This window comes from Melospiza melodia, unplaced genomic scaffold (genome assembly GCF_035770615.1).
Source record: "Melospiza melodia melodia isolate bMelMel2 unplaced genomic scaffold, bMelMel2.pri scaffold_46, whole genome shotgun sequence".
NCBI classification, from domain to species: Eukaryota; Metazoa; Chordata; class Aves; order Passeriformes; family Passerellidae; genus Melospiza; species Melospiza melodia.
Window position 1 is genome coordinate 6,260,698 of NW_026948783.1, and position 11,312 is coordinate 6,272,009.

Below are 11,312 nucleotides of genomic sequence, written 5' to 3' on the forward strand. Positions count from 1 at the left end.
TTTTGTTTTCCAGGGAAAAGCGCCGTTGTTTGTGTTTGGGGGCCTGTGGTTGGGAGTGGCCGGCTGGCTCCTTAGAATCCCCGATACGCAGGATGGTTCCCAGACCAGAGGTGGCACCAGTTCCAAGTCGGGCTGGTTTGATAGTACCAAATGGCACCTGCAATCTGCCATCAAAAAGTTGGCAGGCGAGTTTTGTTTTCCAGGGAAAAGCGCCGTTGTTTGTGTTTGGGGGCCTGTGGCTGGGAGTGGCCGGCTGGCTCCTTATAATCCACGATACGCAACATGGTTCCGAGACCAGTGGTGGCACCAGTGCTAAGTTGGCTGGTTTGATACCACAAAGTGGCTCCTGCAATCTGCCATCCAGAAGCGGAGCAGCTTACTTTTGTTTGCCAAGGAAACGGGCCGAGGATTGCGTCTGGGGGCCTATGGCTGGGAGTGACCGGCTGGCTCCTGAAAAGCTACGATAGGCAGGATGGTGACCAGACCCAAGGTGGCACCAGTGCCAAGTTGGGCTGGTTTGATAGTACCAAGTGGCTCCTGCAATCTGCCATCCAAAAGCGGGGCAGCTGAGTTTTGCTTGCCAGAGAAAATGTCTGTGGTTTGTGTTTGGGTCCTGTGGCTGGCTGTGGCCGGCTGGCTCCTGAAATTCCATGATACGCAGCATTGTTCCCATACCCAAAGTGGCACCAGTGCCAAGTCGGGCTGGTTTGACAGCATCAAGCACCTCCTGCAATCTCCCATCCAGAAGTGGGGCAGCTGAGTTTTTTGTGCCTGTGAATCGGGCCGTTGTTTTTGATTGGGGTCTGTGGCCGAGAGTGGTCGGCTGGCTCCTGACAATCCACAATACGCAGGATGGTTCACAGACCCAAGGTGGCACCAGTGCCAAGTTGGGCTGGTTTGATAGTACCAAGTGGCTCCTGCAATCTGCCATCCTGAAGCGGGCCAGCTGAGTTTTGTTTGCCAGAAGAAAGGGCCGTGGTTTGTTTTTGGGGGCATATGGCCGGGAGTGGCCGGCTGAGCCCTGAAAATGCCCGATACGCAGGATGGTGACCAGAACCAAGGTGGCACCAGTGCAAAGTTGTGCTGTTTTTGTAGTACCAAGTGCATCCTGCAATTTGCCATCCAGAAGAGGGGCAGTTGAGTTTTGTTTGCCAGAGAAAAGGGCCGTGGTTTCTGTCTGAGGGCATATGGCTGAGAGTGGCCGGCTGACCCCTGAAAATCCACAATAGGCAGGTTGGTTCCCAGAGCTACGGTGGCACCAGTGCCAAGTCGGGCTGGTTTGATAGTATTAAATAGCTCCTGCAATCTGCCATCCAGAAGCGGGGTAGCTTAATTTTGTTTACCAGGGGAACGAGCCGAGGTTTGTGTCTGGGGGTATATGGCGGGGAGTGACCGGCTGGCGCCTGAAAAGCTACGATAGGCAGGATGGTTCCCAGACCAGAGGTGGCACCAGTGCCAAGTTGGGCTGCTTTGATAGTACCAAGTGGCTCCTGCAATTACCATCAAAATGTTGGCAGGCGAGTTTTGTTTTCCAGGGAAAAGCGCCGTTGTTTGTTTTTGGTGGCCTGTGGCTGGGAGTGGCCGGATGGCTCCTTAGAATCCACGATACGCAGGATGGTTCCCAGACCAGACGTGGCACCAGTGCCAAGTCGGGCTGGTTTGATAGTACCAAGTGTGTCCTGCAATCTGCCATCCAGAAGCGGGGTAGCTTACTTTTGTTTGCCAGGGAAACGGGCCGAGGTTTGTGTGTGGGGGCCTATGGCTGGGAGTGACCGGCTGGCTCCTGAAAAGCTGCGATAGGCACAATGGTGTCCAGACCCATGGTGGCACCAGTGCCAAGTTGGGCTGGTTTGATAGTACCAAGTGGCTGCTGCAATCTGCCATCTAAAAGCGGGGTAGCTGAGTTTTGCTTGCCAGAGAAAAGGGCCGTGGTATGTGTTTGGGTCCTGTGGCTGGCAGTGGCCGGCTGGCTCCTGAAATTCCATGATACGCAGCATGGTTCCCAGACCCAAGGTGGCACCAGTGCCAAGTAGGGCTGGTTTGACAGAGTCAAGCGCCTCCTGCAATCTCCCATCCAGAAGTGGGGCAGCTGAGTTTTTTTTGCCTGTGAATCGGGCCGTTGTTTTTGATTGGGGTCTGTGGCCGAGAGTGGTCAGCTGGCTCCTGACAATCCACAATACGCAGGATGGTTCACAGACCCAAGGTGGCACCAGTGCCAAGTCGGGCTGGTTTGATAGTACCAAGTGGCTCCTGCAATCTGCCATCCAGAAGCGGGGCAGCGGATTTATTGTTTGCCAGAAGAAAGGGCCGTGGTTTGTTTTTGGGGGCATATGGCTGGGAGTGGCCGGCTGGCTCCTTAAAATCCTCGATACGCAGGATGGTGACCAGACCCAAGGTGGCACCAGTGACAAGTTGTGCTGTTTTTGTAGTACCAAGTGCATCCTGCAATTTGCCATCCAGAAGAGGGGCAGTTGAGTTTTGTTTGCTAGAGAAAAGCGACGTGGTTTGTGTTTGAGGGCATATGGCTGAGACTGGCCGTCTCACCCATGAAAATCCACAATAGGCAGGATGGTTCCCAGAGCCAAGTTGGCTCCAGTGCCAAGTCAGGCTGGTTTGATAGTACTAAATAGCTCCTGCAATCTGCCATCCAGAAGCGGGGCAGCTTAATTTTGTTTACCAGGGAAACGGGCCGAGGTTTTTGTCTGGGGGCCTATGGCTGGGAGTGACCAGCTGGCTACTGAAAAGCTACGATAGGCAGGATGGTGACCAGACGCATGGTGGCACCAGTGCCAAGTCGGGCTGGTTTGATAGTACCAAGTGGCTCCTGCAATCTGCCAACAAAAAGTTGGCAGGCGAGTTTTGTTTTCCAGGGAAAAGCGCCGTTGTTTGTGTTTGGGGGCCTGTGGCTGGGAGTGGCCGGCTGGCTACTTAGAATCCACGATAGGCAGGATGCTTCCCAGACCAGAGGTGGCACCAGTGCCAAGTCGGGCTAGTTTGATGGTGCAAACTGGCTCCTGCAATCTGCCATCCAGAAGCGGGGTAGCTTACTTTTGTTGGCCAGGGAAACGGGCTGAGGTTTTTGTTTGGGGGCCTGTACCTGGGAGTGGCCAGCTGGCTCCTTAGAATCCACGATACGCAGGATGGTTCCCAGACCAGAGGTGGCACCAGTGCCAAGTCGGGCTAGTTTGATGGTGCAAAGTGGCTCCTGCAATCTGCCATCCTGAAGCGGGGTAGCATACTTTTGTTTGCCAGGGAAAAGGGCAGAGCTTTGTGTCTGGGCCGTATGGCTGGGAGTGACCGGCTGGCTCCTGAAAAGCTACGATAGACAGGATGGTTACCAGACCCATGGTGGAACCAGTGCCAAGTTGGGCTGGTTTGATAGTACCAAGTGGCTCCTGCAATCTGCCATCAAAATGTTGGCAGGCGAGTTTTGTTTTCCAGGGAAAAGCGCCGTTGTTTGTGTTTGGGGTCCTGTGGCTGGGAGTGGCCGTCTGGCTCCTTAAAATCCACGATACGCAGGATGGTTCCGAGACCAGTGGTGGCACCAGTTCTAAGTTGGGCTGGTTTGATACCACAAAGTGCCTCCTGCAATCTGCCATCCAGAAGCGGGGCAGCTTACTTTTGTTTGCCAAGGAAACGGGCCGTGGTTTGTGTCTGGGGGCTATGGCTGGGAGTGACCGGCTCGGTCGTGAAAAGCTACGATAGGCAGGATGGTGACCAGACCCAAGCTGGCACCAATGCCAGGTTGGGCTGGTTTGATAGTACCAAGTGGCTCCTGCAATCTGCCATCCAGAAGAGGGGCAGCTTACTTTTTTTTGCCAAGGAAACGGGCCGTGGTTTGTGTCTGGGGGCCTATGGCTGGGAGTGACTGGCTGGCTCTTGAAAAGCTACGATAGGCAGGATTGTTACCAGACCCAAGGTGGCACCAGTGCCAAGTTGGGCTGATTTGATAGTACCAAGCGGCTCCTGCAATCTGCCATCAAAAAGTTGGCAGGCGAGTTTTGTTTTCCAGGGAAAAGCGCCGTTGTTTGTGTTTGGGGGCCTGTGGCTGGGAGTGGCCGGCTGGCTCCTTAGAATCCACGATACGCAGGATGGTTCCCAGACCAGAGGTGCCACCAGTGCCAAGTCGGGCTGGTTTGATAGTACCAAGTGGCTCCTGCAATCTGCCATCCAGAAGCGGGGCAGCTTACTTTTGTTTGCCCGGGAAACCGGCCGAGGTTTGTGTCTGGGGGCCTATGGCTGGGAGTGACAGGCTGGCTCCTGAAAAGCTACGATAGGCAGGATGGTGACCAGACCCAAGGTGGCACCAGTGCCAAGTTGGGCTGATTTGATAGTACCAAGCGGCTCCTGCAATCTGCCATCAAACAGTTGGCAGGCGAGTTTTGATTCCAGGGAAAAGTGCCGTTGATTTTGTTTGGTGGCCTGTGGCTGGGAGTGGCCGGCTGGCTCCTTAGAATCCACGGTACGCAGGATGGTGACCAGACCCATGGTGGCACCAGTGCCAAGTTGGGCTGGTTTGATAGTACCAAGTGGCTCCTGCAATCTGCCATCCAGAAGCGGGGCAGCTTACTTTCTTTTGCCAAGGAAACGGGCCATGGTTTGCGTCTGGGGGCCTATGGCTGGGAGTGACCGGCTCGGTCGTGAAAAGCTACCATAGGCAGGATGATTACCAGACCCATGGTGGCACCAGTGCCAAGTTGGGCTGGTTTGATAGTACCAAGTGGCTCCTGCAATCTGCCATCAAAATGTTGGCAGGCGAGTTTTGTTTTCCAGGGAAAAGCGCCGTTGTTTGTGTTTGGGGTCCTGTGGCTGGCAGTGGCCGGCTGTCTCCTTAGAATCCACGCTAGGCAGGATGGTTCCCAGACCAGTGGTGGCACCAGTGCCAAGTTGGGGTGGTTTGATAGTACCAAGTGGCTCCTGCAATCTGCCATCCAAAAGCGGGGCAGCTGAGTTTAGCTTGCCATAGAAAAGGGCTGTGGTGTGTGTTTGGGTCCTGTGGCTGGCAGTGGCCGGCTGGCTCCTGAAATTCCATGATACGCAGCATCGTTCCCAGACCCAAAGTGGCACCAGTGCCAAGTCGGGCTGGTTTGACAGCATCAAGCGCCTCCTGCAATCTCCCATCCAGAAGTGGGGCAGCTGAGTGTTTTTTGCCTGTGAATCGGGCCGTGGTTTTTGATTGGGGTCTGTGGCCGAGAGTGGTCGGCTGGCTCCTGACAATCCACAATACGCAGGATGGTTCACAGACCCAAGGTGGCACCAGTGCCAAGTCGGGCTGGTTTGATAGTACCAAGTGGCTCCTGCAATCTGCCATCCAGAAGCGGGGCAGCTGAGTTTTGTTTGCCAGAAGAAAGGGCCGTGGTTTGTTTTTGGGGGCCTATGGCTGGGAGTGGCCGGCTGAGCCCTGAAAATGCCCGATACGCAGGATGGTGACCAGAACCAAGGTGGCACCAGTGCCAAGTTGGGCTGTTTTTGTAGTAACAAGTGCGTCCTGCAATTTGCCATCCAGAAGAGGGGCAGTTGAGTTTTGTTTGCCAGAGAAAAGGGCCGTGGTTTGTGTCTGAGGGCATATGGCTGAGAGTAGCCCGCTGACCCCTGAAAATCCACAATAGGCAGGATGGTTCCCAGAGCCACGGTGGCACCAGTGCCAAGTCGGGCTGGTTTGATAGTACTAAATAGCTCCTACAATCTGCCATCCAGAAGCGGGGCAGCTTAATTTTGTTTGCCAGGGAAACGAGCCGAGGTTTGTGTCTGGGGGTCTATGGCTGGGAGTGACCGGCTGGCTCCTGAAAAGCTACGATAGGCAGGATGGTGAGCAGACCCATGGTGGCACCAGTGCCAAGTTGGGCTGGTTTGATAGTACCAAGTGGCTCCTGCAATTACCATCAAAAAGTTGGCAGGCGAGTTTTGTTTTCCAGGGAAACGCGCCGTTGTTTTTGTTTGGGGGCCTGTGGCTGGGAGTGGCCGGCTGGCTAATTAGAATCCACGATACGCAGGATGGTTCCCAGACCAGAGGTGGCACCAGTGCCAAGTCGGGCTAGTTTGATGGTGAAAAGTGGCTCCTGCAATCTGCCATGAAAATGTTGGCAGGCGAGTTTTGTTTTCCAGGGAAAAGCGCCGTTGTTTGTGTTTGGTGGCCTGTGGCTGGGAGTGGCCGGCTGGCTCCTTAGAATCCACGATACGCAGGATGGTTCCCAGACCAGAGGTGGCACCAGTTCCAAGTCGGGCTGGTTTGATAGTAGCAAGTGGCTCCTGCAATCTGCCATCCAGAAGCGGGGTAGCTTACTTTTGTTTGCCAGGGAAACGGGCTGAGGTTTGTGTCTGGGGGCCTATGGCTGGGAGTGACTGGCTGGCTCTTGAAAAGCTATGATAGGCAGGATGGTTACCAGACCCAAGGTGGCACCAGTGCCAAGTTGGTCTGATTTGATAGTACCAAGCGGCTCCTGCAATCTGCCATCAAAATGTTGGCAGGCGAGTTTTGTTTTCCAGGGAAAAGCGCCGTTGTTTGTGTTTGGGGGCCTGTGGCTGGGAGTGGCCGGCTGGCTAATTAGAATCCACGATACGCAGGATGGTTCCCAGACCAGAGGTGGCACCAGTGCCAAGTCAGGCGAGTTTGATGGTGCAAAGTGGCTCCTGCAATCTGCCATCCAGAAGCGGGGCAGCTTACTTTTGTTTGCCAGGGAAAAGGGCCGAGGTTTTTTTCTGGGGGCCTATGGCTGGGAGTGACCGGCTGGCTCCTGAAAAGCTACGATAGGCAGGATGGTGACCAGACCCATGGTGGCACCAGTGCCAAGTTGGGCTGGTTTGATAGTACCAAGTGGCTCACACAATCTGCCATCAAAAAGTTGGCAGGCGAGTTTTGTTTTCCAGGGAAAAGCGCCAATGTGTTTGGGGGCCTGTGGCTGGGAGTGGCCGGCTGGCTCCTTGGAATCCACGATACGCAGCATGGTTCCCAGACCCAAGGTGGCACCAGTGCCAAGTTGGGCTGGTTTGATACTACCAAGTGGTACCTGCAATCTGCCATCCAGAAGCGGGGCAGCTTACTTTTGTTTGCCAGGGAAAAGGGCCGAGGTTTGTGTCTGGGGGCCTATGGCTTGGAGTGACCGGTTAGTTCATGAAAAGCTACGATAGGCAGGATGGTTACCAGACCCATGGTGGCACCAGTGCCAAGTTGGGCTGGTTTGATAGTACCAAGTGGCTCCTGCAATCTGCCATCAAAATGTTGGCAGGCGAGTTTTGTTTTCCAGGGAAAAGCGCCGTTGTTTTTGTTTGGGGGCCTGTGGCTGGGAGTGGCCGGCTGGCTCCTTAGAATCCACGATACGCAGGATGGTTCCCAGGCCCAAGGTGGCACCAGTGCCAAGTCGGGCTGGTTTGATAGTACCAAGTGGTTCCTGCAATGTGCCATCCAGAAGCGGGGTAGCTCACTTTTGTTTGCCAGGGAAACGGGCCGAGGTTTGTGTCTGGGGGCCTATGGCTGGGAGTGACCGGCTGGCTCCTGAAAAGCTACGATAGGCAGGATGGTGACCAGACCCATGGTGGCACCAGTGCCAAGTTGGGCTGGTTTGATAGTACCAAGTGGCTCCTGCAATCTGCCATCAAAAGGTTGGCAGGCCAGTTTTGTTTTCCCGGGAAAAGCGCCGTTGTTTGTGTTTGGGGGCCTGTGGCTGGGAGTGGCCGGCTGGCTCCTTAGAATCCACGATACGCAGGATGGTTCCCAGACCAGAGGTGGCACCAGTTCCAAGCCGGGCTTGTTTGATAGTACCAAGTGGCTCCTGCAATCTGCCATCCAGAAGCGGGGCAGCTTACTTTTGTTTGCCAGGGAAACGGGCCGAGGTTTGTGTCTGGGGACCTATGGCTGGGTGTGACCGGCTGGCTCCTGAAAAGCTACGATAGGCAGGATGGTGACCAGACCCATGGTGGCACCAGTGCCAAGTTGGGCTGGTTTGATAGTACCAAGTGGCTGCTGCAATCTGCCATCTAAAAGCGGGGTAGCTGAGTTTTGCTTGCCAGAGAAAAGGGCTGTGGTATGTGTTTGGGTCCTCTGGCTGGCAGTGGCCGGCTGGCGCCTGAAATTCCATGATACGCAGCATGGTTCCCAGACCCAAGGTGGCACCAGTGCCAAGTAGGGCTGGTTTGACAGAGTCAAGCGCCTCCTGCAATCTCCCATCCAGAAGTGGGGCAGCTGAGTTTTTTGCCTGTGAATCGGGCCGTTGTTTTTGATTGGGGTCTGTGGCCGAGAGTGGTCGGCTGGCTCCTGACAATCCACAATACGCAGGATGGTTCACAGACCCAAGGTGGCACCAGTGCCAAGTCGGGCTGGTTTGATAGTACCAAGTGGCTCCTGCAATCTGCCATCCAGAAGCGGGGCAGCTGAGTTTTGTTTGCCAGAAGAAAGGGCCGTGGTTTGTTTTTGGGGGCCTATGGCTGGGAGTGGCCGGCTGAGCCCTGAAAATGCCCGATACGCAGGATGGTGACCAGAACCAAGGTGGCACCAGTGCCAAGTTGGGCTGTTTTTGTAGTAACAAGTGCGTCCTGCAATTTGCCATCCAGAAGAGGGGCAGTTGAGTTTTGTTTGCCAGAGAAAAGGGCCGTGGTTTGTGTCTGAGGGCATATGGCTGAGAGTAGCCCGCTGACCCCTGAAAATCCACAATAGGCAGGATGGTTCCCAGAGCCACGGTGGCACCAGTGCCAAGTCGGGCTGGTTTGATAGTACTAAATAGCTCCTACAATCTGCCATCCAGAAGCGGGGCAGCTTAATTTTGTTTGCCAGGGAAACGAGCCGAGGTTTGTGTCTGGGGGTCTATGGCTGGGAGTGACCGGCTAGCTCCTGAAAAGCTACGATAGGCAGGATGGTGAGCAGACCCATGGTGGCACCAGTGCCAAGTTGGGCTGGTTTGATAGTACCAAGTGGCTCCTGCAATTACCATCAAAAAGTTGGCAGGCGAGTTTTGTTTTCCAGGGAAACGCGCCGTTGTTTTTGTTTGGGGGCCTGTGGCTGGGAGTGGCCGGCTGGCTAATTAGAATCCACGATACGCAGGATGGTTCCCAGACCAGAGGTGGCACCAGTGCCAAGTCGGGCTAGTTTGATGGTGAAAAGTGGCTCCTGCAATCTGCCATCAAAAAGTTGGCAGGCGAGTTTTGTTTTCCAGGGAAAAGCGCCGTTGTTTGTGTTTGGTGGCCTGTGGCTGGGAGTGGCCGGCTGGGTCCTTAGAATCCACGATACGCAGGATGGTTCCCAGACCAGAGGTGGCACCAGTTCCAAGTCGGGCTGGTTTGATAGTAGCAAGTGGCTCCTGCAATCTGCCATCCAGAAGCGGGGCAGCTTACTTTTGTTTGCCAGGGAAAAGGGCCGAGGTTTTTTTCTGGGGGCCTATGGCTGGGAGTGACCGGCTGGCTCCTGAAAAGCTACGATAGGCAGGATGGTGACCAGACCCAAGGTGGCACCAGTGCCAAGTTGGTCTGATTTGATAGTACCAAGTGGCTCACACAATCTGCCATCAAAAAGTTGGCAGGCGAGTTTTGTTTTCCAGGGAAAAGCGCCATTGTGTTTGGGGGCCTGTGGCTGGGAGTGGCCGGCTGGCTCCTTGGAATCCACGATACGCAGGATGGTTCCCAGACCCAAGGTGGCACCAGTGCCAAGTTGGGCTGGTTTGATACTTCCAAGTGGTACCTGCAATCTGCCATCCAGAAGCGGGGCAGCTTACTTTTGTTTGCCAGGGAAAAGGGCCGAGGTTTGTGTCTGGGGGCCTATGGCTTGGAGTGACCGGTTAGTTCATGAAAAGCTACGATAGGCAGGATGGTGACCAGACCCATGGTGGCACCAGTGCCAAGTTGGGCTGGTTTGATAGTACCAAGTGGCTCCTGCAATCTGCCATCAAAATGTTGGCAGGCGAGTTTTGTTTTCCAGGGAAAAGCGCCGTTGTTTGTGTTTGGGGGCCTGTGGCTGGGAGTGGCCGGCTGGCTCCTTAGAATCCACGATACGCAGGATGGTTCCCAGGCCCAAGGTGGCACCAGTGCCAAGTCGGGCTGGTTTGATAGTACCAAGTGGTTCCTGCAATCTGCCATCCAGAAGCGGGGTAGCTTTCTTTTGTTTGCCAGGGAAACGGGCCGAGGTTTGTGTCTGGGCGCCTATGGCTGGGAGTGACCGGCTGGCTCCTGAAAAGCTACGATAGGCAGGATGGTGACCAGACCCATGGTGGCACCAGTGCCAAGTTGGGCTGGTTTGATAGTACCAAGTGGCTCCTGTAATCTGCCATCAAAAGGTTGGCAGGCCAGTTTTTTTTTCCCGGGAAAAGCGCCGTTGTTTGTGTTTGGGGGCCTGTGGCTGGGAGTGGCCGGCTGGCTCCTTAGAATCCACGATACGCAGGATGGTTCCCAGACCAGAGGTGGCACCAGTTCCAAGCCGGGCTTGTTTGATAGTACCAAGTGGCTCCTGCAATCTGCCATCCAGAAGCGGGGCAGCTTACTTTTGTTTGCCAGGGAAACGGGCCGAGGTTTGTGTCTGGGGGCCTATGGCTGGATGTGACCGGCTGGCTCCTGAAAAGCTACGATAGGCAGGATGGTGACCAGACCCATGGTGGCACCAGTGCCAAGTAGGGCTGGTTTGATAGTACCAAGTGGCTCCTGCAATCTGCCATCAAAAAGTTGGCAGGTGAGTTTTGTTTTCCAGGGAAAAGCGCCGTTGTTTGTGTTTGGGGGCCTGTGGCTGGCAGTGGCCGGCTGGCTCCTTAGAAACCAGGATACGCAGGATGGTTCCCAGACCCAAGCTGGCACCAGTGCCAAGTTGGGCTGGTTTGATTGTACCAAGTGCGTCCTGCAATCTGCCATCCAGAAGCGGGGCAGCTTACTTTCTTTTGTCAAGGAAACGGTCCGTGGTTTGTGTCTGGGGGCCTATGGCTGGGACTGACTTGCTCGGTCGTGAAAAGCTACGATAGGCAGGATGGTTACCAGACCCATGGTGGCACCAGTGCCAAGTTGGGCTGGTTTGATAGTACCAAGTGGCTGCTGCAATCTGCCATCTAAAAGCAGGGTAGCTGAGTTTTGCTTGCTAGAGAAAAGGGATGTGGTATGTGTTTGGGTCCTGTGGCTGGCAGTGGCCGGCTGGCTCCTGAAATTCCATGATACGCAGCATGGTTCCCAGACCCAAGGTGGCACCAGTGCCAAGTAGGGCTGGTTTGACAGAGTCAAGCGCCTCCTGCAATCTCCCATCCAGAAGTGGGGCAGCTGGGTTTTTTTGCCTGTGAATCGGGCCGTTGTTTTTGATTGGGGTCTGTGGCCGAGAGTGGTCGGCTGGCTCCTGACAATCCACAATACGC